Genomic DNA, 14167 nt, shown 5'->3' on the forward strand with positions numbered 1-14167 from the left:
CCCTGGGGAAATTTTGCTTAAAAAGTTTCAGCTGAGGCGGGGGTTTATGGCTTTTGGAGGAGGGGCCTGAGGGTCTGCCGCAGCCGTGAAGGCCTGAGGCGGGGAGCGTTCCCTCCTTGTCCCCCAGCGTCAGGGCCTTGCCGGACGATCACATAGCTCGGGGAAGAGTGGCCCACCCTGGGGGGAAACTTACCTAAAGGCCAGAGAGGAGTGGTGAGTGTGATGAGCCAGCGCCAGAAAAAGAGGACGAGGGCAAGCTGCTGCTGGTGTTGGGGGGAAGACGGGGCCCAGTTGGGGTGTCCCGTCTCCCGGGTTTTGGCACCAATGAAAGGAAAGGAGCGACACACAGCAGCAATTCACCGGAGAGTTCTGCTTTATTAGGGAAAGGTGCTGGGTTATATAGGAAGGGGCATAGGGTGATTGTGGTGTTACTTCTACGGGGCTGTTGGCTGTTGGCTAGGTGCTGGGATTGGGAGGGGGGCGAGAGGTGATTGGGCTTCAGGTGGCGCGGGCGGGAACCGAGGACCACGAAAAGAAGCCGGAAGTTTGCCATCTTACTGGTGGGGACCCTTCACTCACAAGAAGGGTGAGGACGGTACAACAAGATATTTTGAGAAAGATCATATTCACATAACTTTTATTACAACATGCTGCTGAAATTGTTCCGCTTTACTATTAGTTAATTGTTGTTAACCTCATACTGTGCCTAATTTATAAATAAAACTTTATCATGGTTGTGTGTATATGGGAAGAAGCATAGTTTAAATAAGGAGTCTGGTCCTATCTGTGGTTTCAAGCATCCATGGGGTTCTCAGAGTCTGAGTCTGTCAGAAGGTCTGTGGATAAGGGGCCTCTTGCATTATTTAATGACTACAGCACCCAAGGAGGTGAATACTGTTATTATCCCATTTTAAAGATGGATGCTCTGAGGGTTACATAGCTTAAATTAACTTGACTGAGTCATGTCAGGATTTGCATCCAGGTCACTATACCTAAGAACCTTATGTCCTAACTTCTCAGCCTGCTGAATCTCTGTACATCTAATAAAGATGAGGCTTCGAAGGAAATACTGTCCAATACTGTACAGTGCATCATTTACAAAATTGGAAAACTTACTAAATTTTGGGGTAAAATGCTCTTTAAGTGGACTACTTGCCTACAATTTTTGTAAGTTAAATTAGTGAGCAATGTATAAGCTCCATTCAAAGGTAAGAATTGGAATTTAAAATACTGCTGGATTACATATTTATGAATATGAGTAGACAGTTGCTTTTTTCATATAGGTAGCTATGAATATAGCTAAATATAGACACCTATGATTTTTCTCCCAAAACTTAACCTAAAATTCCTACTTTGATGTATTTTAAGTGATTTATGTTTACATCAATGATGTGGTGATTATGCACCTCAGGGTTAACAGGTCTTAAGTTATCTTCTAAATTTGCATGTGTCCAATAAAAGCAAATAATACAATGTCCTTGATGCAAGTGACATACTTTACTGAATTATGAGAAACTCTGTATATGAGCACAGAAGAGTTCCCTCAATTATTTGATTGTGCTTTTTAAGATGATCTATTTTTTAGTGCCTATCCATATGAAGTAAGAATTCTCATAGAAGATGGTGTGTTTGCTAACCATTCTGGTTTGGGACAGGAAAAAGATGGCAAGGCACGTAAAACAAACCTGTTGGAAACCAGTAATATATGTCATGATGAGACAGGGACCATAGATGTAATCAGAATAGAGTGAAGGCCTCCGGAGGGGGCAGGCCAGGATATTTGCAGTCAGAGCAATGTAACTGCATGCAAGGAAACCCCCCTACTAAAACTCTATGTTAAACATTGAGCTCTAGAATCATTCTTCAGTGAGATCAGTTAGTGTTCCCCAGATACAGAAGAGTAGCACGTTTTATTATGCTAATCATTTGTAACCATGTGTGAAATTTCACTTTAACATACTAAAAGGCCCAGGGCTATGTGCTGTCTTTCCTCCTTCAGATCTGACGAGGTGATATGGCAAACTGAGCAACTAACTTAGCTGCAGACCCAGCTGCAGACGGCAGGGTAAAAGGCAGGAAGAATTCCATCCTAAAGATAAGACTGCATTTTAACACCCAGGAAGTTCGAGAGGCAGGATTCTTCAGCAAATAGACAATACCTCAGCCCAGCTTGGGGGCTGGGCAGGAAGCCTTTTGATGTGCTCCCGGAGCAAGGCGCCGGTGTCCCAGAGAGAAATCAAGGCAGGAAATTCCTTACGTTAAGTTAATTTTCAATATTCAGGGACCACTTAACAAGTCCACACCCCTAAGTTTTTTCATGTTCTCGAAAAATCCTCAACTGCCTATAAAACCCCCTAGACAACGCACCACTATGGGCTCTCTTGTCCCCTCCTGGCATGAGCCAGGAGGTCTGTCCTTTCACTTTATCTCTAAATAAAAGCCTGTACCTTGCTCTCCTTCCTACCTTGACTGTGAAGCTCATTCTTCGGCTCTGCAAACAAGAACCCCAGCATCAATGATGTGGGAAGCTCCTTGTTAAGTATCAGTATCTTAATAATTTCTTGTGTTTATATAGATGGCAACCTTTCCTGTGGAGAGAGCAAAGTTTTTTTTTTTGTGCATATTTTCTTTGATTAACCTTTGAGAGCAGATGCCATTATCCACACTTGACAAAATATCAAAAAGATGAAGTAACTCAGCCAAGGTCATACTGCCAGAGAAAAATCTAAATCAGCTCTAGGTGTCTGGGCTGCAGTTGGCACTCTCCTGAGTCTAGAAATAAACAGGACAAAATATATTTCTATACTTGGATACTTCCAAGATATTATAAGGTCTCAGATGGTGCTGTCACCAACCTCTGCCTCCCTCCCAATGCCATATGCAATGAGTGAGGAAGTGTAGAAAGAGATGACAGGAGTTTTGAGATCTTGATTCTCGAAAAAGATATAAATGGAAACAGGAGACACATCTGCGTCCAACTACTGTGAGCTGTGGCTCTGTCATAAATGTTCTGTAGTATGTATGGTTCAAGGGCAGCTGTAAAATGATCATGTGACCATGGAATCAGGCACAGTTGGTAATACGGGCTCCTTGGGAAAAGCTAGAGGGGAAAGATTGCCATGGGTGTGGTTCTGGGGAGCCCCAGTGCTGATCAGTGATGGAATAAGGGGTAAAGGAAGTTTGAAGGGGAATTGAAATTGGTAGAGTTGTTCTAGGCTCTTGAGATGACCCGACTTTCTTCCTCAGATGTGTTTTTGAGGCCTAGTTGTCCCTTGTATCTAGCTGGAGGGTGCCAGATAATGGAAAAGGGGAAAAATGAAGAAAAAAGTTAGGAAAAGATAGAAGAAAACAAAACCATGAACTAGACATCAGGGTTGACACTACATCTGGGTTGGGGAATAAAAGGCACATGTAGCCTCATCCTTCTACAGCACTTGAAGTGAAACCCATTCGTCCTCTGGTCCACTGCTCCTTAGAAACACTTCTAGTTAGAGCCTTATCCTGCTTAAGTGTTAAAAAGCTTTTGAAAACTAGAATAATAAAATCTATTTCCCATGTACTATATTCTATTAGTTGTACTCCCTGAACACACAGAACTGTGGTTGTTTTTTAAAAGAGATAACTTGAGGCAAGTGAACTACTACAAGGTCATCTGAACAGCAACAGGTGGAAGAGCAAGGCGTCCTCTATTTAGATAAGTTGAGAGCAGAACTCACAGAGAATGTGAATTGACCGATTCCACACATTTCCAGAAGATGAAAGTATATTGGAATCCTGAAGACAACAGGCTGAGAAAACTTTGTCCATAAATCAGCAATTACTGGTGGTTGGTCAATAACCCAGATTTGAGAAAGTGCCAGAGCCCACTAATGGTATGAGAACATGAAGTCTTTGGTCACAAAGTCACAGCAAGTCCTTGCTCAGACTTTGGAGCTGTCTGGGCTTGGAGCTGGTGCTGGGAATAACAAATCTGATGTCTTCCTTATGCCCTCGTTTCCATGCTGCGCTTGCACTTAGTGAAAACAGGCCAGAGCAGAACAGCAGCTGGAGATGTGGCATTACTGATCGGGAACTTTGACATATAGAAAGTTGAACTGGTCAAGCTCATGTAGTGTTGGCACATACCAGAACTCTGTCCCCAAATCTCTTCTGACATTGGCTGCTGGCTTTCTCGAATCCCTTGCAGGATGGGCCAGCCATAGTCTCTGAGACTAAGGGGCTACCCACTGGGCCATCACCACATAGATTTTTCTCTTGCACCTGCCTTCCAGTAAAATGAAAACAGAATACGGATTACCTCCCCTATTCTCAAGGAAATCTAAAATAGTCCAAAGGAGCCAACTCAGTGTTTAACTAGATCCTATCCGTTTGCTTTGTTCCAGTCTCCAGTTAAAGTTGTATTGCTGTGTAATAATAGGAACTGTTCATGGTAAGTCTTCATAGTTCAGATACTATATTCTGCAAGTGAAATGGCCTCAAGTTTTCTACTCAAAGTGTACTTCAGGGTTCAGGAGAATCCAGATGACCTGGGAGCTTGTTATAAGTTCAGAGTTCTGGCTCTACCCATATTCAGAATCTGTATTTTAACATGGTTCCCAGGAGATTCATGTGCACATGAAAGCTTTTTTTTAATTGGATAAGTTTGATATGTAACATTGTGTAAATCATATATTGCAATATGATTGCCAGTGTAGTGGTATTTATCACATTACTTAATTATAGTACAATATTGTTGTCTATATTTATTACACTGTGCATTAGATCTTTTATTTACTTATTTACTATTCATGACAAATTTCTACCCTTAAACACCATCACTCTCATCTGTCCCCCTATCTCATACCCTGGTAACTACCATTTTTACTCTCTTTGTAAAGGTTTGATTTTTTTAAATTACACACGTAACTGATATCATATACTACTTGTCTTTCTCTGTCCAACTAATCTCAATTAGTATAACATGCTCATGGTCCAACCATGTTGTCACAAATGGAAGGATATCTTCCTTTCTCATGGCTGAATAGTATTCCACTATGTATTAAAGTTTGAGGATTGGCCTGTAGGATTTCTATTTTTATCGCAAATGGTATTTGTCAGGCATTCCATGTAAGAGAATGCCTGAGCAGATTTCAATCTTTAGTTGGAGGCACAGATAAAATTGGAATAGGAAAAAACCACCAAACAATGCACCTCAACAAACAAAAAGCAAATAATCCAATTAAAAAATGGGCAGAGGACATATAAATCAAGTATAAAAATCAAATTAATAATCATATCTGACTTGATTGTTTATAGTTCATGATGCGTGATCAAAACCGAAAGTTTCTGTGATATGACTGCCCTTGCACTGTTCACCATGTAAGAACTTATTCACTATGTAAGAACTTGTTCACCATGTAAGAACTTGTTCATTATGCTTCAGAAGATTGGAGACTGTTGAGAATTAGGCTTGGGGTTGATTAATGATTGTGCATTGAGTCCCCTATACAGAATTTTATTGTTGTTAACAACCATTTGATGAATAAATATGAGAGATGCCCTCTCAAAAAAAAAAAAGACAATAATAAGTATTGCTAAGGGTGTAAAGGAATTGGAACATTTATACACTGCTGGTAGGAACATAAAATTGTGCAATCACTTTGGAAACTTGGTAGTTTCCAAAATAGTTAAACAGCTCAACAATTCCACTCCAAGGATTATATCCAAGAGAAATGAAAACATATGTTCATACAAGGACATGAAAATGAATGTTTATAGCAGCATCATTTATAATGGCCAAAAACTGCAAACAATCCAAATGTCCATCAAGTACAGAATGGATAAAAGATGTAGTATACCCAAACAATGGGATTCTATTCAGCCACAGAAAGGAAGGAACTACCAATATATGTTATCACCTGGAAAAACCTCAAACACATTTTGCAAAGTGTGAGAAAACAGACCCAAAAGACTACTTCTTATAGGATTGCACTTATATGGAATGTCCATAAGTTTAAATCTATATAGACAGAAAGGAGGTTACTGATTTCCAGGAGCTAGGGGCCAGAACAGGGATTAACTGCAAATGGGCTTGAGGAAACTTATAGGTGGGGGAATGTGATGGAAATGTTCTAAAACTGGATTGTGGAGATGGTTGCACAGTTTTATAAATTTATTAGAAATTACTACATTGCCTATTTACACTGGGTAAGTTTAACACTATGTAAATTTTACTTTAATAAAGCTGTTTGTAAAAATATAAAAAAAAAAAGGGCAGAGGAGCTGAACAGACAGTTCTCTAAAGAAGAAATTCAGATGGACAACAGCTACATGAAAAGATGCCCCACATCACTACTCATCAGAGAAATGCAAATTAAAACCACAATGAGATATCACCTCACACCAGTAAGGTTTGCCACCATCCAAAAAACAACAACAAATGTTGGCAAGGTTGTGGAGAAAGGGGAACCCTCCTACACTGCTGGTGGGAATGTAAATTAGTTCAACCATTGTGGAAAGCAGTATGAAGGTTCCTCAAAATGCTCAAAATAGAAATACCATTTGACCCAGGAATTCCACTTCTAGGAATTTACCCTAAGAACACAGCACTCCAGTTTGAAAAAGAGAGATGCACCCCTATGTGTATCGCGGCACTATTTACAATAGCTAAGATATGGAAGCAACCTAAATGTCCATCAGTAGATGAATGGATAAAGAAGATGTGGTACATATACACAATGGAATATTACTCAGCCAAAAGAAAAAAACAGATCCTACCATTTGCAACAACGTGGATGGAGCTAGAGGGTATTATGTTCAATGAAATAAGCCAGGCAGAGAAAGACAAGTACCAAATGATTTCATTCATCTGTGGAGTGTAAGAACAAAGGAAAACTGAAGGAACAAAACAGCAGCAGAATCACAGAACCCAAGAATGGACTAACAGTTACCAAAGGGAAAGGGACTGGGGAGGACAGGTGGGAAGGGAGGGATAAGGGTGGGAAAAAAGAAAGGGGGCATTACGATTAACATGTATAGTGTGTGGGGGGGGGGCACAGGGAGCGCTGTGCAACACAGAGAAGACAAGTAGTGATTTTATAGCATCTTGCTATGCTGATGGACAGGGACTGTGAAGGGGTATGTGGGGGGGTCTTGGTGGATGGGGGAGGCTAATAAACATAATGTTCTTCATGTAATTGTAGATTAATGATACCAAAATAAAAAAATAAAAAGAAAAGGAAAAGTAAAGAATGGATGTGACCGCCGGGAATCAAATGGAAGTTTCATGTGCCATACAGTCCTACAGGCATGATAGAGAGGCACATGGCTTGTTAAATTCTGGACTAAAGTCAGATACCAATGGTCTGTAGGGATGGTCAGTCCACTTATGGGCGGTGGTACAGAGTTGGAATGAGAGACCCCAAAAGGGAGCCCTGAGCCCCATAGACATGTTAACACATATGGCTGCCTCCCCACTACTACTCCAAATACAAACCAAGGAAGAATCACTGAATCCGAGGTTCGGCCCCCAGAATAACATCTTGCTGCCGGCACCAACTGCACTGAACCGGAGACTCCATTGAGTGGACGTGGCCTTGGACCTTTCAACACATGTACCAACGATGCCTGGCTCTCCTGGCACCTTGGGGACAAGGCCTGGAAGCTGGTCTCCTGTGTATTCCTGGAATAACAGCAGAGTGGCCGCCAAAGGTCACAGTAGTATATGGTGAATGACCAGAAGGTAGGAGCATCTTACCAGAGAGTTTTGTTTTATCATTATGGCCAGTGCGTGCACCTTCAGTAGCACTATATATAGACCCTTCAGTAACCCCCAGGGGGAAAGGAGTAAAAGTACAGTATACTAGACCTGGAAGGGACCCCCTTCCTGCTACAGTCCTATCACAGGCCCACTCTCTTGCATGCATCTACCTGATGGACAAGTTTTCCCTATGTTGGTGTCATTAAAACATGTGTCTCATCGCCCCTGAAATCTTTGAGGATTGGAAATTTCCTCTGGCTTGAGGATTATTATAATTTTTGTTACCTGTATCAAAATCTTGCTGTATCTTAATTTTTATGGTCTCTAAGTTGCTGTTATCCTCTGTTGCTATTGTGGAATCTGGTTATAGTGCTCCAGCTTTCTCATGCAGGGACCATTGTGGAAGACTGAAACCAGCAGCATGTCACACAGGCTCCCCATGGGGGGCCCGCCTCCCCTCTCCCCTCATCCCCACCCCCCACGGCAGCAGGACTCCCCCAGTCTGAGGCTGAGGGTCTGGTCCTGGTCCGACCCCATTTCTCCATCCCTTCTGGCCCTGACCCTCCCGCGGCATCTGTCACCTCGTCACCCTGGACTCACCAGCTCAGTCCCTACCCGGTCCCCTGCTTTAGGCTTTCCCTCACTGGCAGCCCAGGTTCTGCCATGCGAAAGCTGAGCTCCTCACCCTGGTCACCGCCCCTGCGTCACGAAGCCCCTGGCACCGGCACCCAGCCCATCTGGCCACTGCTCCCAGCGTCCTGGCCTCTCTGGCTGCTGGCTGGTCCTCACACCCAGCAGGCACCAGCCCAGGTCATGGGTGACCTGTGTCCTGTGCTCTCAAGCTGCAAAGCCTCCCCCAGGTGTCCTCACTGCTCAGGTGTCCCCACTCAGTGACCTCCCCTGACACCCCAGCCGACAGAGCCCTCTGCTCCCACGTCCACCTTCCTCTCCCAGGTTTGTGCTCGTGCAGAACCATCGCCCCTGCAGGTCCTGCTGTGCCATCTATTTAATTTTCTTACATAATATCCCTTTTCCTCCTAAATGTCAGCATCAAAGCTTGGACTTTACTGGCAGTCTTTATTTCTGCCTCCAGCCCACGCGCACTTGCCTTTACCAGCTTTGGGGGAAATCACTGACCTCCTGAGACTGTCGTTGCTCCTGTGTGCCTCCCCATAGTGGCTCCCGGTGCCACCTGGTGGGTCCCTCCCACCGTGATCACGCCCAGTGTGCTCCCTGGGGGATGAGCAGGGGAACATCCTCTGACTGAGCTGCTACTCTGCAGCGAGTGGTTCCTCTGTGGGCCAGGTGGCCCTGGAGACGTCTCCCTGCTTTCCACTGAGGAGTGTTAGCGGGCAGGTGGAGCGTCCCAAAGGGTCCAGGCAGCTTTCTTTGGGACCAGCATTCCTAGTGTTCGGGGACAACATCTCCATGTAATTTATCAATATTCTTTTAATATTTACCCATTGTTACATTGCAGTATCATATGAAATAATATAAAATCATCCCAACATACATCTTTTAACTAAGCTCCACAGAGATCTATTAGCTCACTTATTGTTTAATGAACTCAGAGTTAGGCAAAACAAGTTGTTTTATGTATGAGTCCAGACAGTTGGAAATGTAATTCTAGAGAGAAGCACATAGCTATTGACTCATAAAAGTCTTTAATACTAAATTGCATATATTTTCAAGTTAACAATAAAACAGGGATGTAGGGAGTAAATGATAAAACTTTTAACTATAAGACTGATGGAAATGGTATGCATAAAGCATTCTCTTAAGAAATGTAATGTGATGGGTATTCACTTAGAAAAGATTAGCTGCTTCAACACGGCATTTCCTGAACTGCTAAGGAGACAGAATCCACATTTCCTGGGAATAAAAAGAAATCCATGTGTTTCTTGGCATGTCCCAGGGAGTCCACTCTGCTTTGATTTGGAGCAACGGACCAGGGAGGAGCGTGTGCAGGATGTGAGGAGGGGGTCCAGCCCCTGGAGGGTCCCCTGCACCCACGGACTCAGTGCCCCAGTGGGGGTGGAGGTGGGAATACAGCAGGGCAGCTGGCAGGCTTGAGTGCAGGGCAGGGGACAGAAGGGACTGAAGACCCAGGCCCGCTCCTGGGGGAGGGACCTCCCCAGGGTGTGGCTCTTGGCCCCCTGGCAGGTTTGGGAAAGCTCCTTGTGACGTGAGTCTCAAGAGCCCCACTAGGTAGACTTGCAGTTTCTGATTCTGCACCGTCCCCTCATCTAGGCTGGAGCGTGTGGCTCTCTCTTCCCGCAGCTGCTGAGCCAGGGAAGTCAGTTCCTCCAAGAGCATCAAGTTGGCCTCCATCACCCTCCTGTGAAGGTCTGCAAACCCGGGGACATTTAAAGTCTCCGTCTCCAGTGCGGCACTCGCTGCGGATGCCTCTTCAGTGACTCTCAGCTTGTCAAAGGGCCGGCATTTCTCCTCAGTCCCTGTGGCCAGGGCGCCTGCCAGCTGCTCCTTCTGTCTCACACAGAGGCAACTTCAAACAGACAGGACAAATTGGAATAGAAACAAGAGACCCACTGAGGCAGGGCCCGTAGATGTAGTCAGAGTAGGGTGAGGGCCTCCGGAGGGGGCAGGGTGGGATATTTGCCGTCAGCAATGTAACTACAGGCAAGGGCCAGGAGCTTTGTTCTCTCACTTTATCTCCAAATAAAAGCCTGTACCTTCCTCTCCTACCTTGAGTGTTTGTGAAGCTCATTCTTCGGCTTCGTGAGCAAGAACCTGGCATCACTACCACTGGCTGATGACAGGTGGGCGCCCCAGCAGCTCCCACTGGGGGCCGTGCACAGGGAGGCCTGGACTCGGGTCCCTGGGCAGCAGAGACCCTACCACCTCATGCAGCTTCCCCAGGATTAGCCCCAGTCCGAGCTCCTGGGGCCTGGCAGCCCCCCATGTCCTGACCACCACAGGCTCTGCCCCATCGCCGTGGATCCACCAAGCACCAAAGAGCCGGGGATGCCCAGCATTCCCCGGCTGTGGCGCCTGGACGGTCATTTTTGTGGCTGGTGGGGGGTGGGGAGAGGTCAAGTAAGGTGTGCTTCTCCCCACTACCATCTAGTGGTCCTTCTTCTTACCCTCTTACTGTTCTTGCATCAATACGGAATCAAATACAGGGAAATGTACCTCATTCTTCAGGGTCAGACTCGGCAAGTCTTTAAAGCCCGTCCCCTAAGTAGCTCACACCCTCATGGATGTGTGGGTCACACCCTTTAACACGGACCCCACTTTCCCTCTGTACCCACCACCTCTCAGCATTGGTACCGACCCAGGACGTCATTCTTGGACCACTTTCCTTCCTCAGCAGCGCATCCCCTGCTGATCTCCAGGCCCCTGGCTGTAAATCTCCTGTGCACCATCCTGAGCCCACAGTCACTCTCACTTTCCAAGCCTTGGCGGAGAGACAGACTCCGTCCCGCACGGGCTCCTCCATGGCATCTCCCCCTGGACATCTCACATGCCCAAACCAAGGCGGGTCCCCCAAACCTGCTGTCCGTGGGTGCCATCCCAGGACAGCAGCTCCCCCATGACAGGTGTTCACCCCGGTGCATCCTTCCTGCTTCTTCCCCCTTCCCACCTCCTCACCCCCTCAACAGAAAGCCTCTGTTCCCAGGTCAGAAGCTGTCCTCATCTCACCCCTTATCTGCCTCCCCCATTAGGGCTGGTCACAGCCCCCCCACCCCTGGAACGATGACTGGCTGCTCCGAGCCACGCTCCGCTCCTGCCCTGGCCTCCAGTCTGCTGTCCACACAGCATCCCGGGACCCAGCCAGGACCCTGTGCAGCTCAGACCCCAACAGCTTCCCTCTTGTCAGAGTTCAAGCCAGTCATGCATCCATCCATGAGCCCTGCACGACCTGACCCCAGTCACCTCACTGCTCTGACCCCACAGCGGGGTCCTTTCAGCTGCCGCAGCCTCACAGGCCCCCTTTGTGCCCCTGCGGTGTACGGGATGCTCCCACCTGGTCTGGGCATTTGCACTTCCTCCACCTCGGAACCTGTCCCCTGACAGCCACATAGGGCCTCCCTCCCTCGCTCCCTCCAGGTCTCGTCTTACATGCCCCCTGATGAGTGAGGGTCTCAGGACCCTCCTCCTGGTCGCTCTGTGGGAGCAGTGAGCCCCACCCCCTTCCTGCCTTAGTTGTGCTTGCGGCCTTGTCATCTGTGACCTGCGGAGCCTGGCCTTGTGGAGGGTCTGGGTCCTCAGTCCGTCCTTAGCTTCCAGCAGGCAGGGGCTGCACGTGCCATCTTGTCCCTGCTGTCTAGCACACATGACCACGTGGTGCACAATGCCTTTTGAAAGAATGACTCAGTTACACGAGAACATAATGGTTTGATTTTATTGAAATAAAGGTGTCACCGGCTCCAAGCCTGCATGTGGACACACATATCACCATTTTTCATCAACTTCTTAGTCTTCTAAAATTAATTTGGGTGGATGTGAAACTGTTCTATATGTGAAGCATAGATCTTAATGAATAACTGTATCATCTGTTACCACTTGAAAGACAGGAATAGGTCATTTATTTCACGTCCCCCTATGACCCCTTCATGTTTTCTCTTCCTTTTGGTCCTTGTGCAGTGAGTTTTTTGTTCCCATCCTCTTTGGCGATGCAGGGCGTCCCCCAGTAAAATTAATTTCCTTAAGATCTCCCTGGGAGTTTCAGTAAAAAACTCATTGGTTTAACTATTAAGAAAGTGGGAGAAACCTAAAAACAACACAGAGTGAAGGACACCTACCACCCACGTGAGCTCCCCTGGCAGCCGCTGTGGGCGGAGGCTAATCAGAAGGGACCGAGTCTGAGCCTCTGCATCCCCGTCTGTGGTGAGGCGTCCTGTGTGCCCCCGCACGAGCCCGTGACCGAGTGGGAAGTCACAGCCTGGAGCCTTGTCACTCCTGCTCAGCTCCCTCCATGCTGGCCTCAGGCGTGACTTAGGACAGGTGCTGTCCTGGGGGTCCTGTCTCTCCCTGTACAGAAGTGGGGGTGAGGCCACGCAGGTCATCCTCATGGCTAAGGGGGGAGTCAGCACCCAGAAACTGTTGCAGTAGGAGCTATTAGGTCACTATAGGTGTATTCAGGATGCTAGTTATATTTTAATCCATTTCGGTAAATGTTACCGGATACCGTATTATAAACAAATGGGCTTCCATGACTATGATTAACAAGCTGTTCCCTACCACTGAGTCCGGGTGGGGTGGGGTGAGGATACACTGTTTCATTGTTTTAATCCTAAGCACCTGAGCACCTTGTGAAGCCTCTACACTTCTGAAGCCTCAGTAGAAACCCTGTTTCCTTGGCTTCCTTGGCTTCCCGCCACACCTGCCAAGAGGGAGAGGGATTTGAGAACTTTCTACTTCCTTGTCACCTCCGTCCTCATGACTAATTTACTTTATAATGTCAAGTCACTTTCCCAATTTAAAGGATGCTGACCATAACTTTTAAACTCCTCAGCTGGAAGTGCATCTGCCTCCCCTCCCGTCAGCTGTTGCTTCACCATCCTGAGCACATCTTGCGTGGAAGCTGTCCCGCCCGCCTCCCAGGGCCGTCAGAACGAGTGTGCTCACTCTTCACTCGGGGCAGAGGTTTGGCTCAGGGTCCTAGGATGCACACTTCTGGTTATTTCTGTTCTGGCAGACATGCCACACTCCAGGCAGCTGCTTGGCGAGTTGCCCGTTGGTCATAGAATAGGTGAGGGAACGAGAACACACGGGCTCCGAACAGGATGATTTTTTGGGGTGAGGATTTGTGTTTTTGTTCTCTGTATGGCTTTTTCCCATATTTTCCAAGAAAGGAGCTAGGCTTCTTATGTTTATAAGGCCCAAAGACAGAAGGGGCTTAAAGGACAACCTCTCTTCGTTTGTTGTGTGTGTGTTTTCACTGAAAATCTGCTCACCCAAGAGCTTCTGGAGCCGGATGGAGACGCGGTGAGTGCCTCTTCACGGAGAAAGGGAGCTCTAAGGGGAGATAGGGGAGAACCTCCCTGGGGCTGGCTGGGCCTCCAGCAGCGGTGGCTCCTGGGGTGGCCATCATCAGGGGGCAGTGGCTGAGTGGAGGCTTAGGGAGGGGGGTCCTGCCCCCCAGACATCTAGTCCTGACAGAGTCCTGGACACATGACCAGGCAGAGGATAGCAAAACTGCCAGTTCCAAGGGGCACGTGGCTGGTCACCGACCATCCACTGTGATCAAGACAGGCTGGAGGCTACGGGGCCTGCCTGGTATTCAGAGGCTGCAAAAGCCTTCCCACTTCCTAGGCAAGGGGATGGGGCTCCTGCAATGGCTGAGACTGAATTTCCTGCCAGCATGGAATGGCAAGCTCCATTTTGTTTGATTTATTGAAAATAAAGGCGATAGTTTCTGCACCCCTGGATTCGTGGCTAATTTATTCCTGAGATGGTTGTAAA

Source organism: Manis javanica, chromosome 12, assembly GCF_040802235.1.
Source record: "Manis javanica isolate MJ-LG chromosome 12, MJ_LKY, whole genome shotgun sequence".
NCBI lineage: Eukaryota > Metazoa > Chordata > Mammalia > Pholidota > Manidae > Manis > Manis javanica.